The following is a 16,019-nucleotide window of genomic DNA, read 5'->3' on the forward strand; positions in this document are numbered from 1 at the left end:
CACTGGATTCTATCATTCTAATTAAAAATTGTATTTCCTTTAGAATCCAATAACCATCATGATTTTAATAGTTTCCTACAGGTGGTTTGTTAAAGAGCTCCAGAAAAACTTTGCTCCATTGCCTTTTCACTTTCCTTCAGTTTTAAATGATACTTTGTATTGATTAGCAACATGTTACTGAACAAGAATTTGGATTGTCTGGAGGCTTTTAGCGAACCAGGAACCTAGTGGACCAGGTTCTTGGCGATAGCTGAGCAGCACATGGCAGAATTGTGTGTGTGTAAAGGCATCATCATAAAGCTCACTTTTGTACTCTTAATGCTAGGGGTGCTGTGTGTAGAACGGGTCCCCAGGCATAAATTATAGCAATGAAACAGCAATTGAGGATTGGTGCAGTTTAGGGCCCACACTCCCTCTATGCCAGCTGGGGGGAAGAGGGTGTTGTAGGAGCCTATAGCACCTGGTTGATCTTCCTATGTCTGGGTATACTGGTATGTGTCCCAGCATATTTTGATATTTGAAGCTCAATTCTTTCCCTTTGTGAGGGACACTAAAAACTCAAGTATATAATCCTAATCTTTATAATCACATGACATCAGGATTAATTGATTAGTATGTCATAAACCCTCTTTAAAGGTGAACAAGTTAATAATATACAATGTACAGACTATTTCAACACTTTTGGGTGCGGGTTGGACAATTTTAATTTTCACCTTGATCATGACACAGGCATATGTGCGCACAGTGCGAAACTAAGGTCCCAGTCTCCCACATGGTTCTATATGTCTGGACTTCTGTGTTCATGTAGAGATGCTCTGAAAGCAGGGGAGCTCCATTTGGGCACATGAGGGGTCTGTCTGCCTGGAACAGCTTACAGAAGCAGCACCTTATTGGGTGCAAAACTATTGCATAGGTACTGGAACTAGGGGTGCTGGGGGTGCTGCTGCACCCCTTGGCTTGAAGTTGTTTCCATTATATACAGGGTTTACAGTTTGGTTCAGTGACTTTCAGTACCCCCACTATAAAAATGTTTCCATCCCCTTCTTAGTAGGCTCATCAGATTTTAACAGGCAAAATTTAATTGAGTCTACCAGAATCCAATAAAGGGCAGTTTTTCGTTTCATTCTGTTTAGCAGCTAGGCTTGAGCAAGGAAGAGATTGAGGATGTTTATGGTTGTGCTACTACCGCATTTTGAGAAAACTTCCCTCATTTGTATCCATCCCAGGCCATGCTCTTTAGAGCTATACTTCAACTTGAAATGTAGGAAGTTAAAAAAAATGAGTTAAATTAGTTTTCAGATACTGCCCTTGCTCCAAGTACCCCTGTCAACTTTTGTTTCTTTTTAAAAAATAATTACATTGTTGTATTTGTATTTCAATATTTTTCTTTCTCTTGTTACTGTATGAAAGAACCCCACAAATGGGAAAGGAATGACTTTACTCTCATCCTCCCTTCTCCTCTATTGTCTGTAGCTGTAGTTTGTCTTCTGTCAAATTGTGCTATAACCAGTTCAGGGAAGGGACCCTGTCTTCCTACGTGTCTGCACAGTTCCTAGAACAACTGGACACTGATCATGATTGAGGCCTATTTCATCTCATGACCTCTCAACAGCAACACATTTGAGGCATTCAGATTGTATAATGATGGATATGGTATAAGAACTGAGACATGCCCTTGTAACGACATGTCTTGGTTATTTTAATTCCTTACTAGTAACGTTTCCAGTGCTGCTTCTGCATTACTTTTAGCTTGTTTGGAATGCAGCTGCACATTTGCTCACTGGCTAGTTCAATTATCTTTTTGTGGCATCAGATGTATTCAAATTAATGAGGTAAAACTGCACTGTTTTAAAATCCAACAATCCTTTAATGCCTCCAGAGCCCTCATAGAGCAATGTCTATTTTTGCTAGAATTGTTACATACAGTATCACCATCAAGAATACTTTTTACTTTCACTTTCCAGGCCAGCCTATTTCTAACTCCCCCTGCAATGCTGAACGAGTGAGTGTGGGGCAGTCATCATGGAGCTATCTGCATTCTTCAGTTGTTTTCTTTTTTGGACTCCGTTGATTTTTATGCCTCTGTATTATTTGAAAAAGTCACCAATGTTCCACAAATGTGGATTAAAGAAATCTGCTCTGCTGTTTTTCTCTGTTTCACTTTCCTTCCCATACAATTCACCGAGTACCATCATATAGGGTTTGGTGTCAGTAAAGGGACTTGCAGAAGTCGTTTCTTGGACAGTTTAATCTTATTATTTGTATGGATGATTTTTTTTAAGCCTGGCAATGAATGAATGATGAAATATATCATGGACACTTAATTCTGCACTGCTTGACACTCATGTAAAACCTTTTGCAACCAATAAAACAGACACCCACACATCTAATTGTATTGTCTAATTTATTAATACCTCTGTGGTTGTTGTTGTTGGAGATCTCTGTATTAACTGGAGAGGCAAAGCATAAAGAATATGTGCCTTAAGCAATCTTTCCTCTGTTAGGCAAAAGTAGTGATATAGGGTCAGACTCTTTCACCTTTACTGGGGCTGAGGTGCAGGTGTTGTTCAACAAAAGGTGGCAAGTTTGGCTGATAATAATTTTATTTGTCAACACAGCATGTGCTGTACAAGAACAAACCTATTCCAGAGCAAAGAAAGCACTATTAAGAATAGCGTCTTAAATGTGCCTGTATTCAGAGCTGAAAAAAGAGGGGTGAGAAGAGGAAATGCATAAAAGGCCATTAACAAGCAGAGTAACACACAGGAAGGGAGGTAGGTGTGTCTAAGAGTGGCCTCATGTTTTTAAAAGCCTTTCCCAAGTTCACGTTTTGAATTATGTGAACCAAGATCCTTGGGCTAAAGGATCAAATCACCAATGGCAAAAAATAAAATAAAAATGCAGCAACTAAGGGATCATTGCACTGCTAAGGGCACAAAGCAAAATAAGGTAAGAATAAAGGTAAGACCATGGTCCCATAGATAAGTGCCACACGCAGTAAACTGCAGTTGATTGTAACCTTACTAAATGACCTCTTAGAATGTCCATTCAAAAGCTACTTCCAGGTGCCCAATGTTGTGTGTCATTGGGATCAAAGATCCCTCCTTGTGTCGATTTCAAACCGGAGTTGCTGTAGTCAGTATTTCAGAGTAGCAGCCATGTTAGTCTGTATCCACAAAAAGAAAAGTACTTGTGGCAGCTTAGAGACTAACACATTTATTTGAGCATAAGCTTTTGTGAGCTACAGCTCACTTCATCGGATGCATTCAGTGGAAAATACATTAGGGGGATTTTATATACACAGAGAACATGAAACAATGGGTGTTACCATACACACTGTAAGGAGAGTGATCAGGTAAGGTGAGCTATTACCAGCAAGAGAGAAAAAAAAACCTTTTGCAGTGATAATCAAGGTGGGCCATTTCCAGCAGTTGACAAGAAGGTGTGAGGAACAGTAGGGGGGAAAATAAACATGGGGAAATAGTTTTATTTTGTGTAATGACACATCCACTCCCAGTCTTTATTCTAGCCTAATTTAATGGTGTCCAGTTTGCAAATTAATTCCAATTCAGCAGTCTCTCCTTGGAGTCTGTTTTTGAAGTTTTTTTGTATGTGTCTGAATCTCTTCTTCCTCTGGAGGGAGACACAGGCCAGCTTTTGGCTCTGGATTGCCGCTGTCCCTCTGTCTGCTGCAGCCGCCCGGCGCGTTGGTTTTTCCGGCAGCAGCCGTACAGCTTGCTTCTTCAGTGGCTGCTGGGCGGGAGAGGGGAGGCAGCCCAGCCCAGCCCGGTCCGATTCAACACCATGTTACTCCAAAGCTCACCCAGGAGCCCCAGGTTGTACAGGCTATGAGTGGGCTCTCTCCCCGTCCGAAGGGATTTCATTCATTCATGAATTGGTCCCAATACAGAAAGGAGGGGAAATCTCCCCAAAGAGCTTGGCTTTAAAGGGGAAACCAACTCCACGCTCATTTTTCTCCCCAGCGATTGGCGCTCTAGGGAGTTGGAAAACTGTGTCTGAGGGATTTTTCGTTTCCTCTGCTCATTTGTGTGTCTGTCTCTTTGGGTTAAGCTGGCCGCTTTCCCCTTCCTTCTGAAGGGGAAGGAACGAGAGGCCCGCGCGGGTGCTCGGACCCGCACCCTTTTCTCCCGGGGGGTGACTGTGCGGGGGTGCTGGCGAGGAGAGAGAAGATCTAAGGCAGACGGACGCTTCAGCCCACGATGTGCCTGGGGCTAGTTAGTCTCTCGGAAACTCTGGCGGTGGGACTCCTGGAAGGGCTACCAGCAATACAGAGGCTGCAGCTCCGCCACCTTATCTGTTAACCGGACCTGAGTTCCCAGCTCGGACGTACCTGGGGCTGCAAGAAGGATCGAGGAGCTGGGGCAGCCGTGGGGAGCTAGATATTGGGGAGGCAAGGACCATCTCCTGCCTCGTCAGGACGTGCCTGGCTTGACTGTATTTAAAGCCCCACCAGCTGCCTCAGCTTGTCTAAAACAATCCCACCACAGCCAGCCAGCAATCTGGAGAAGTACGTGCGGGCTGATTTTCCCCCCTGCAGGTGAATCTCTTACTCTCCAATTACCTTTCCCAAGAGGGAGAAGGAGCGAGGCGAGAGGGGGCAAAGTCTTGCTGTGTATTAAAAGCAGACCAATCAGAGGTGGAATAACAGAGGGGGACTGCTGAGGGATGCGGTTAATTTTTCTTCCTTCTCTGCTTGCAAGGCTGAATCGGGACCTTCACTGATCTGGCAAAGGGGCGAGAGCTGCGCTGTCCTTTTTTAGCAGGGAAAACCTACATCTCTCCTTTATAAAAAAAATCCTCTGCTCACTTTTAAATAGTGCACAAGAAACACCCCCAACCTCTCCCTCCAAAGCCCCCTCTCCTCCCTGCACCTGCTTGCCGGATCCCTATTTTATTTCAAGATACAATCCGAGAGGAGTGGGGGAAACCCCCACGCAGCAAATTTACCCCCCCCCCCCGCCCCGAACAAATCCATGCCAGTGGATGCCGGAGGAGGATTGGGATTTTGTAAGCGATGCAAGTGCGATAAGGCTGGAGTTTCCCCCCGGAACCTGAAGGAGGATCGCTAGGGGTTTCCAAAAGGAAGCGGGGCTGCAGGTAGGTGAGAAGGTGCCAGCTCTCTCCAGATGTGAGCGGGCTCAGACAGCTGCAGCTCCTGCTCTCAGGCACCCCAGTCCCCCCGCCCGGTACAGTGTTGTTGTTGTGCGGGTTTCGGGTGAGTGCAAAGGGAGATCTCCCACTCTGCTAAATTGTGGCGAGCTCCCGGCCCTTCACGTTTTGTCTTGTCTGAACCCTTGGTGAAGAGAGATGCGGGAAGTATCCAGCCAGTCACTCTAGCATCCGATCAGAGCTGGGCGAGGAAAGTGGTTGAGGGGAGAAGTTCTGGTTAAAGGGATTTGTGAATGAGTGGGGGTGGGGAAGAGACGAAGGTGAGGAAGGGTATTTAAGTGAGTCGATTATTCCAACCCCTCCTCTCCGGTACAAAAAAGTTCAAAAAAAGCCTGTTTTGATTAAAGAACTGTTTTTAATTTCACTCCGCTTTCCAGTTCAGTGCTGGTTTGTAAACTTACTGGACTCCTGATAAATAGCCCAGTGGGGCACTAATATGGATCAATGAGATGTGTCAGGTGAACTTCTTTGAATTCTGTCCATTTTTGATTATTTAATCCTCCACATTTCTGCAGAACGGTGGACGTTTTAGTAAGATTATCAGGTTTTCTGCCTAATTATTTTCATAAAGAGCATGGCTGATAACTTCCAGAACCTCAGATACCGGGGGATTTATTTTGTTTGGAGATAGATCGCTCTATTGGATGGCTTAAGGGAGAGGTTAAAGAGTGAATCGTTTTAGGAATAGTTTTAAAAAGGTCTATATAACGTATGGTTTATGACTTCAGTTCTTTCCTCTGTAAATGTTCCCCAAATCCCCATCTAACCTGAGACATTTCTTGCCAATATGTTTTGCTTGTTTCTTCCCATTTCAATGAACTAGTTTAACGGCTCAATAGCATTTTATCTGTATTCTGTTTCATAGTGGGAAGGTTTTTCCCTCCCAGCCCCCCTACCCCAGGGTACTTGTGCAAGACAAAGTTTTTTAAAATATCGGCCTTATTTCCTGTAAAGCTAGCTGTGGGATTAGAAACACAGGCTGTCTATGCAAAGCACAAAGAGCAGCATCTTTCAGTGCCCTGCTAGGAGCAGAGTTGTCATGCTTTTCTCTCTTTTATTCCTCATCCTTACCAGGAGGTTAAACAACTGCCTGAAGCACTTTGAATTACTCTATATGTGTAGTTACAATAGTCTCTTTCCACTCTTTGCTTGGAGGGTATTAATTTGTTGTAAAAAACAACTGTACAAACCCGCCACAATAATAATTTTTGGCTTTGTAATTAAGAAATCTTGTTTTGACTCCTGAAGAACTGTTAATTTAAATAATAAACAAATAGAGCCCCATAAAACATCCAGGGTGTTAGGTCTTCTCACAGCACTGGATAAATTTAAATGATCGTTATTATCTGGTTGCTCTTTCTTACCACCTGTTTTTAGATATTAACATTCAGACTGGTACCAATTTAACACTTTAAAGCTACTTTATTAGGTGATACATTACTATTTTTTCTTTGCTTGTAAGATTCCTTTATGGAGCATAACATAAAAACCTAAACAAACTAAACAGTCCTATCCCACCATGGCTTTCGGTAAACTTGAGAAACATGACCCACTTCTAAGACAATTTTTAAAGGGGGCAAAAAGGATTTATTTATTATACTTGTCCTGTCGCAGTAACATTTCAGTCACTTTACACTGTGAATATATGTATGTATCTAATCTTAATAATTTCATAATTGTTCACGTAACAGTGGTAAAGTAATTCAGCTAAATCTCAGTTTTAGATATTACTTACACAGCTTTGATATTGTAATGGCGATGTTCACCTGAGCATCTATTTTTTCAGTTTTATTACTGCCCTGATTTCCCAAGCTACAATACTGTTCTTACTGTAAATGTAAACCATTTCAGTACTATGATTTTAGTGAAGAGGGGACTATAGTGATCACTCGTTTTGTATTAGATCAGTCTTGCTATTTACAGCATACTTATACTGAGTACCATATATTATCTGAGCAGGAGGCTTTTGAAAGAATGAATTTAGATATGCTGTCTAGTTGATAGTAGGTGATTTTGAAATAAAATCTTGATTCCTGTCATACTGTTTTAATCAGCGAATGAGAACTAATCTAGTGCCTTGTCATGTATTTGACATGTAGTGTAATGTTTTTGCACATCTCTTCAAGAGCACCAAGGGATTTCATTTTACACGTAGGCACAAGTCATACAGTTGATTGTACTAGTGGGGAGCATAAGCAGAATTAGTGGAGTTGAAAATTGTAATGTGTATGTAGACAGATAGATAATACTAGAGAGCTTCAGTTACAATGGCAAGTTGCAGACTGAAGATTCATTGAGCCTCGTTTAGATTTATGGTAAAGCAGATGTGCAATCTCAAAGCAATGTGGTGGCCTAACAGCATTTAGTAGCCATCAACTTTCATAATGTAATCAGTGGAGCTGATAGATTGACTGTGTTTTCAAGGATGAAAGGATAGGTTTTCCTTTTATCTATTAAGTGAAAGAGACTTCCGGTAAAGGAGCTCTTTGCCAACAGTCTGTGTACTTTCTGGTAGGCCCAAAAAACCTCGGCATTTTTCAAATATGAGTGTCACCACACTTACATGTAATATTTAATCGGTGTAACCTATTTTTCTTCTGGAATGTATTATTGCCTACTAGTAACTGTGTAAAGCATAATAGTCTATTAGAAGAAGATCATGTAGCACTAATTATGTGTTAGGTTTGACTACAGGTAATAGTAAAATACTAAACATTTGTCAATCTCATGCACTCATCAGTGACTGTGGAAACTAGGAAATCGTATAATTTACTATTCATATGCAAAATGTGACCATTGTTTTGAAACTTTATTTTGAATGATAGTTCTATCAGTGAGCAAACAGTTGAATGCCTCTCTTTTAAGTTGTGCTGTATTTTATTAGAAGTGCCTCATTAAGTCACATTATTCTGCAGCTGCTTGTTCATTGAAAATTCAGATAAGAACAGGGAACTTTATTCAGCACTGCAGCACTGTGTGTGTGTGTGTGTGTGTGTTAAATATTAAAAGTTGAAGGAGGGGAAAAAAATCTTCCAGGATTGCCATAATAGGAACATCAAGCATACTCTTTTCTTGTGATCTATGGATGGCATTTACAAATGCAATTCATCAATGTATTTATTAGTCAAACATCACCAAAACAAAGAAAATAAATTAAAGCAAACAGACTGCATGCCACTGTGAAGGGCAAAGCAACTAAAGACTGCAAAAACCAATTAATTAATGTTGGTTCTCATATTTACAATCTATATTTAGTCATCACATTTAAATAAAAGGCAGTACTGACATGTCCATTGTCTCATAGCCATTGATTTTGTAATATTGTGTAATTCTGCTGGAAATGGCATTTCATTTGAAAATACAGGTACTCCATTCCATTTTCCCTTTGAAATAGAGTTCTTACAGAATGGAAATAAATGTTGTGGTCTGATTGAGGGCCTTTTTGTTATATTCATCAGCTTCTTTTGAATATTAAAAAACACAACCCTATTCTTTGCATTTTAAAATAATGGGGCAGCTTGTCAGCCGGTGTAAATTGTCATAGCTCCATTAGAAGCTATGACAATTTATACCAGCTGAGGATATGTCCCATTATCTCTAGATGTATAACATCGCTAAATTTTCACTTTATTTCTGAGTATATTTTAGGTAATAAAGATGTAAATGCAAACCGTTCAGTTTTGGTTTCCTTTGTAGAGATGTGAGGAGACCTGTTTATTATTGCTTATTGGCTTACAATATGGAGTTCAATTTATAGAGAGTTTAAACATTAAACTAACCTATATGTAATACATTTTAAGCATAAACCTCTATATTCGAACACAAACGACAAACATTATTTTAAAAGAGAGGACTGCCCATGGAGCTGTGCCAGTTTACTCCAGCAGAGTATCTGGCCCAAGTATTTTGTTTTGCAAATCACAGAAATATGTTTGTATTTAAAAAAAAGTTAGGTTTGCAAAACCCATCTACATCCAATATGCAGACATAATGTCAGCTGATAGCCACATTGCAAACGAGAACTTAATTACTTGGGAATATGGTGAATGGTGACATCACCAATAACAATAATTTCATTTGGCTTGTAGCCATTTCCTTGTGCTAGATAAAGCACAGCAAGGCTGGGATGTCTATGCTCCAATTCTGCACCTGGCCATCTCCAGCTATCTTTTTATCACTATGTACAGTCAGTTGTCTATCAAAGGAAAACAACAAAATAATCATGTCAGCCAAAAGCACTCTTCCATAACAGCAAGCAACGCTTTCTCACTTCCACAGATATACAATTCAATTCATTTTTATATAGCTCCCTTCCCGAAATGTATTTCAAAAAACACTTTGGAGAGAGAAAATAATAATGTGATCATGCTTCACAGTAGTAATTACGGTGGGACACAGTACACTTCGATAAAATGGAGACAAGTAGCCAAACAAGCTTTCTTAGCTTTTTCTTCTTTTCTGGTACATCAGAATAGTTCTCTGCAGAACGCTTTGCAACTGTAGCTGGTGATGGAGGTAAGATTTGTCATGCGGTTTATGGAAAATGTTTTCTCTGGACTTGATCCTGCAGACCTTTATTCATGCTAGTAGGCTGCTCACATGAGTAAGCAGTTGCAAGAACAGATCTTTTATCTTAAGCAGTATGGAACCAGTCACCTATATAAATGCATGTGTGTGAGCTGGAAAGAGGGTTAGTTAACCTCCTGTTTTAAGGTTATCAAACCTCATAATGGCTACTATGTTAACAGTGTTTCTCGTAGCTGCAGCTGACATCTTATTTTTGACCCTCATAATGTAAATCATGAATATGAGTCTGTTAACACCATTGTGTATAGTCTTTTGCCCGATGAGAATCTTCTTTAACAATGCTGAGGAAAGGACAAACTATGAACTAGAATGTGTGACAATACTGACAGCTTTTTGGAAAGGTGGATGATGAGTATGTCTGCGAGTTTGTCATGGAAGTCATGGATTTTGTGACTTTCCGGGACCTCCATGACTTCTGCAGCGGCTGGTGCAGCTGGCCCCGGGGGCTGCCTGAACAGTTTGGGCAGCCCCCAGGCCAGCCACACTGGCTGCTGCTGGGGCAGTCTCGGGCCACCGAGCCCTCCCCCCAGCAGCAGCAGGAGTTTGGGTGTGGGAGGGCGCTCAGGGCTGAGGGTTGAGGTGTGGGAGGGGGTGAGGGCTCTGGGTGGCGCTTACTTTGGGGCAGGCTCCCTCTGTTTCCAGGCAGATGTGTGGCCAGGCAGCTCTGCACACTGCCTCCGCCTTCAGGCACTGCCCCAACAGCTCCCATGAGCGGCGGTTCTCGGCCAATGGGAGCTGCAGAGCTGACACCCGGGGCAGAGGCAGGGCGCAGGGATGCCTGGCCATGCCTCTGCCTAGGAGCTAAGGGAGGGGGATGTCACTGCTTCCGGGGAGGCATGCAGCCAGGTAGGGAGCCTGCCAGCCCCACCAACTGCCCTCTCCCAGCATCAGTGCGGGTCCCGGGCCATGTGCTGCCACCTGCCCTCCAGCACCTGCGTGAGTCCTGGGCCATGTGGTGCCTGTGGGCTGCACCCCCCAAGATTTAGTCAAGGGTATATAGTAAAAGTCATGGACAGGTCACAGGCTATGAATTTTTGTCTGCTGCCTGTGACTTGTCCATGACCTTTACTAAAAATACCCTTGACTAAAATGTAGCCTTAGTGATGAGAATCTCCACTTATCTGTGCTACAGGGATGGCCACATCAAATTGCTGAACTCTGCAAATTAGCAAGTGGACATACACAACAGAAAAAGAGTACTGGACATTTATATGAACAGCAAGAATTTCCATAGTTATAATGGTACGTATTAAAATGTATGTTTTGTAAGAGAGAGAAATTCATGCTTTGAGGCATGAACCAATATCTAACTTAGAGGGGGTTAGGAGGAAACTTTGCCTGGGGCAGGTAATCCCATAATGACCTACTGCAGGGTTTCTTGCACCTTCTTCTGCAGCAGCTGGTTGTGGCCACTGCTGGAGACAGAATACTGACCTAGATAGACCATGGTCTGATCCAGCATGGCAATTTCTTTGTTCCCAAAATGCAAGGAGAATGCATCGCAGCTATGCTTTGTTCATTGACTTAGTAAAACTAAACAGCAATTGTCTAATATGTGATAAGGTCTTATTAATATTTTTTAAAAGCTACATAGTACATTTATTTATGTCTTAGTAATACGCAGTCTCACAACAGCAAGTTTTCGGGGATCCAGGAGTAGTTTGTTAAAACTATGTTCTGTGGTTACTTTCACAGCTGAGGCTTTTTAGGAATGTGCCTCTGTGCACCTAAGATTTCTAAGCCCTTTGAGTTCTAAGCTGGACCATTCTTCATAGCAAGATATTGTATCATTACATGTAATAGTGTAAAATACAAGGGAATGGTGTTTTGATAGCTCAGAGGATAGATAATGTGATTCAGCACCTTTCCCATTTAGGTCACTACCTGAAATTTGGACCTGCGCCCGTAATGACTGAAAATGAATACCATTTGGAAGTTGTCTGGTGGTTTATGTGAAATGAGCTGGTGGTCTCAGTCCAGTTCCTATTGGTCTAATGTCCAGATCATAAAAAACACAAATGTAATTGACAAAAATGGCATGCTTGCTGTTGATGTCCACAGAGAGGCCAAAGATTGAGGCCTTATCAACAAAAGCACTTAAACATGTGCTTTGTAAGTGAATAGTCCCCATTTGACTTCAGTGGGACTGCTTGCATTCTTAAAGTTAGGCATGCACTTAAGTACTTTGCTGAATTGGGGCCTGAACATGTATGCAGACTACACTCTTGCTGCTTAGTGACCAGGGTTGAGGCACATCGATGGGATGTTTTGGAATAGCAGCCGTGTTAGTCTGCATTCGCAAAAAGAAAAGGAGGACTTGTGGCACCTTAGACACTAACACATTTATTTGAGCATAAGCTTTCGTGACCTACAGCTCACTTCAGATTCCAAGGCCAGAAGGGACCATTATGATAATCTAGCCTCACCTCCAGATTTTAAAGGTAGAGGACCAATCTCAGTCTTTGTGAGGGGTTGTCCAGGATTTGAACCAGGGATCTTTCTTACCCTAAGAAAAAATCAAACCCTTAGACCACCGGCAAAGCTGAAGCCCAAGGGCCTATAACCTGAGCCCTGCTGCCCAGGGCTGAAGCCAAAGACTGAGTCTTGCTTCAGGTGGTGGGACTTGGGCGTCAGTTCTGATCCAGCACCCCAGCAAGTCTGGTCCAGGACCCCAGCACCGGCGACCTCATTAAAACAGGGTCGTGACCCATTTTGGGGTCCCACCCCACAGTTTGAGAACCCCTGCCTTAGACCAACAAGCCATATGTTGAGAATCTTGCAGTTATCCAAGCTCTGTGGATAAATGCACAATTTAAATTCTCCATAATCCATCAATGACAAATATTACATACACTTACATTTAAAACAAAGATAGAAATAAAATCCAAGCAGGCTGTAATAGCAGATAGTTTTATAAGGTTATATTAGCTACCCATGCATTTTAGTATTACAAACTACAAATATAGTCTTAATATTGTTCAAAAGTGATGTCACTAGTGTAGAAATAAAATAAAACGTCACCGTCTGAGATGGTATACAACATATTGATATTCTCACAAAAATGAGGTCATATTTAGAACTTAATTGGGAAAAAATCGGTTACAGTATTCCAACAAGAAAACATCAACATGACTGGATTCTGGTACCTATATTTAACTTGTTTTGAGACCCATTTAACTGTGTATTTTAACAAATAAGAGCCTAGCTGTATATAAGTTAAGGCTTTCAGTTTTATCTTGTGATCTGGTGATAGTAACAAATAAGTAAAGATATGGTCTTTTGATTTATGATGTTACAAGAACCCAAGGAAAGACATGTTTATGTGCACTAATGCAATATACAGTATATTCAGATATGGTTATTATAGGTAGAACTGGTATTGAACTGGTTAAGGTTGACCAAAACCTCCCATTTTAAGATCCTATTTTTGTGTATATAAACTGGGATCCTAGGCTCTCTCTTCCCTCTGGATTTAGATGATGTACTGACTGTAGCGTTGACAAGGTATCGGGTCCTTGACAATTAAGAGGTTGCACTGGTGGCCAGGGGAAGGACTATAAATTGGTTGTGTGGGAGACAGAGAAATGAGAATCTCCAAAAGAACGCAGGGCCCTATACGCATCGGCTGATTTTTGACTGTGGTGAACCCCAGACTGGGGAAGTTTTGTTATGTACAGATATATACACACACTCATGGCAACTTGCTTTTTACTTTCTGGTGTATAAAGCTTATCTTTTGATGGAAATACTCTTCCTGACGGTACCTATGTTTTGATTCTGCTGAGTTATTTCACAGCTCAGACACCAACCAACAAAAGGAAGGAATACAAAGATTTCTGAAATTTCCACTGTTAGATTGTTAGCTCTCCATCTTTAAATCTGAGCCTGGTCACTGCTGCACATGTATCCCTTCATGCTCTTAGATCCCTGTAATAGTTAGGTACAATTAGGTAAGGAAAAACAAACAAGAAGAAAGCTGAAGCTTTACCTTTGCCATTCTTAGCTTCTTTCTGTTTTTGAGCATATGTGGTCTAATGTTTTGGAGTTTATCCCCAGTATAATTAGAGACAACTTGGCTTTTCTCAAGCATTTTGCTATTATACATTTTAAAGCGTTCCTAAGGTTTGTGTCTACTGTAAATACATATTTGAAATCCACTGAATATACTTTTAGGCTATGATTTTTAAAAAGCATATTATTTACATCACCTTTAGCGCAATAACATCCATCGGTTAATAGATATTTTGGTCTGCAGAGTAATCTTGAAATTGCCTATTTACCTGATAAATGGCAAAAGTTCTGAAAAAAAAACATTTTGTAAAGAGAGTGCTGACACAGCTATAACTATATAATGGCATGAAGTATGGTATGTCTTAAAAATCTAGTCACCATAGCTATCTAAAACGTATCATACTAACACACACTTTCCTCTCTTCTCTATCAGACCATCCAACCACTCGCTATCTAACCCAGTGGCTCTCAAACTTTTTTACTGGTGACCCCTTTGACACAGCAAGCCTCTGAGTTCAACCCCCTCCCCCTTATAAATTAAAAACACTTTTAAAATATATTTAACACCATTATAAATGCTGGAGGCAAAGTGGGGTTTAGGGTGGAGGTTGACAGCTCGCAACCCCCGCCCCCATGTAATAACCTCGCGACCCCCTGAGGGGACCTGACCCCCAGTTTGAGAACCCCTGATCTAACCTCTTCTGCTCTCCTTGCCCTTCCTTTCCTCCTCACTGTTGTATAAACTCACCTCATCTGCATTGGTGTCATATGATCTTTCCGAATGTCAAGTAAATATAGTCTGCAGTCAGCAATACCAGATTGCTTTCCTGCCAAAAAAGTCTTTTTTTTTTTTTTTTTGGTATGCCATGACCCATCAGCTCAGAGAAAGATGCAAATGATTCTGATCCCCAAATTTTCAATATATTTTCTATTTAATGAGCTATGAAATATTATGCTCTTTTAATGCATTCCTGAATAACTGCATTCCCCCTGATAATTATAACTTTAGAATGAAACAGTTAATTTGAAACCTGCAATAGTAGTAACATTGTTTGGCTATTCTTTCTCCATATCCATCCTCTGGTGATTATCTTATTTGAATTTATTTGTATGCTGAAATTCTGAAGACTATTGTCAGCCACAGGTTGTCATCAGTACTAAATAAAAGTACTATTCCAGATGCTATTTTAACATCATCCACAATGAAAATGGCTGTATAAATTATTTAGGCCTTGGAAAAGTTAAAAGAATCACTTTTTAGAGGAGAATATTTTTGAGTAACTTAAGATAAACATCATAGCAAGTAATTGTATACAAAATATACTGTACAGACACTATCATTTGTGTCAGTATATAATTCTCATTTATTGTTTCTCTTTTAATCATTTTAATAGAGCAATTCCTCAAATTAAATAGATATCTAATTAAAAACTTAAGAAAATATGTGGATAACTCAGTAGGAATTAGTGAATAAAACCATCACAGTTGATAGTTTTTACTTTATATTACATCTGTGTTCAGTCAAAAAGATTCTATCAGTTAGGTTCAGATTGTGCAGCCCCATTATTGTGATTAATTATATAGAGTTATAGGTATAAATTAAATGCTATGAATATATATGCATTCTGGAAACAGCATGATTTATAGTGAATGCACCCACGCCCCCACCAATTCTCATCTCTTCCTTCGTCTTTTGGCTTCTCCCATTGCTCTTGCCCCCCACAGCCTATTAGTAACATAAATCACTGGAATAGAGCGCCTTTGTCCATGGCTCTTGATCAAGACTGAAGGGGGGGAGTGTAGGTTTCAGAGACTCTCTACCCTTCAGTGTCTCTCCTTAGTGGGTATTCCTTTTTTCGGGGACATCTGCGGTGAAGTTACCCACACAATAGTAAGCTTAATAAAAACAAGATTTATATAAAAAACCCAGAGATAATAGAGTTAAAACAAAAATGCGTTGCTTAACATTTACACTTATAAATTAAACTAGATAAGGCATTTTCAGCTTGGTTACAGAGAGGAAAAAGAGAAAAGTGAAAAACTTGCTTCTCCTGAAAGCAATCCCCAATCTGACCACACTGTGAGCCCCCTTTTCTGTCTAGATATCAGCTTTTCACTGTGTCTGGTGATCTCTCTCACTGCTGTACTTGGACCTGTTTATCAAGCCCTTGCCTCTGAATTACCTTGCATGTTCAGACATGAGTGCCTGGTCCAGGCCATCTGCCCCCCTT

General features: G+C 40.9%; 1 protein-coding gene across 6 annotated transcripts in view; it reads left to right on the forward strand.

Moving 5' to 3' along the window:
* Positions 1 to 3,831: 3,831 nt before the first annotated feature.
* Positions 3,832 to 16,019, forward strand: part of TAFA2 (TAFA chemokine like family member 2) — a 287,084-nt gene continuing 274,896 nt past the window's right edge. For 4 of the 6 annotated variants that reach the window (XM_074942146.1, XM_074942147.1, XM_074942144.1 and 1 more), the window contains exon 1: positions 4,975 to 5,118. The gene's annotated coding sequence lies outside the window, so the exon portion shown is untranslated. Of the gene's footprint in view, positions 4,559 to 4,974; positions 5,119 to 5,217; positions 5,237 to 16,019 lie in introns of those variants that run through there. The other 2 variants (XM_074942148.1, XM_074942149.1) reach the window with 2 other exon arrangements.

Source organism: Natator depressus, chromosome 1 (genome assembly GCF_965152275.1).
Source record: "Natator depressus isolate rNatDep1 chromosome 1, rNatDep2.hap1, whole genome shotgun sequence".
Classification (NCBI taxonomy): Eukaryota; Metazoa; Chordata; order Testudines; family Cheloniidae; genus Natator; species Natator depressus.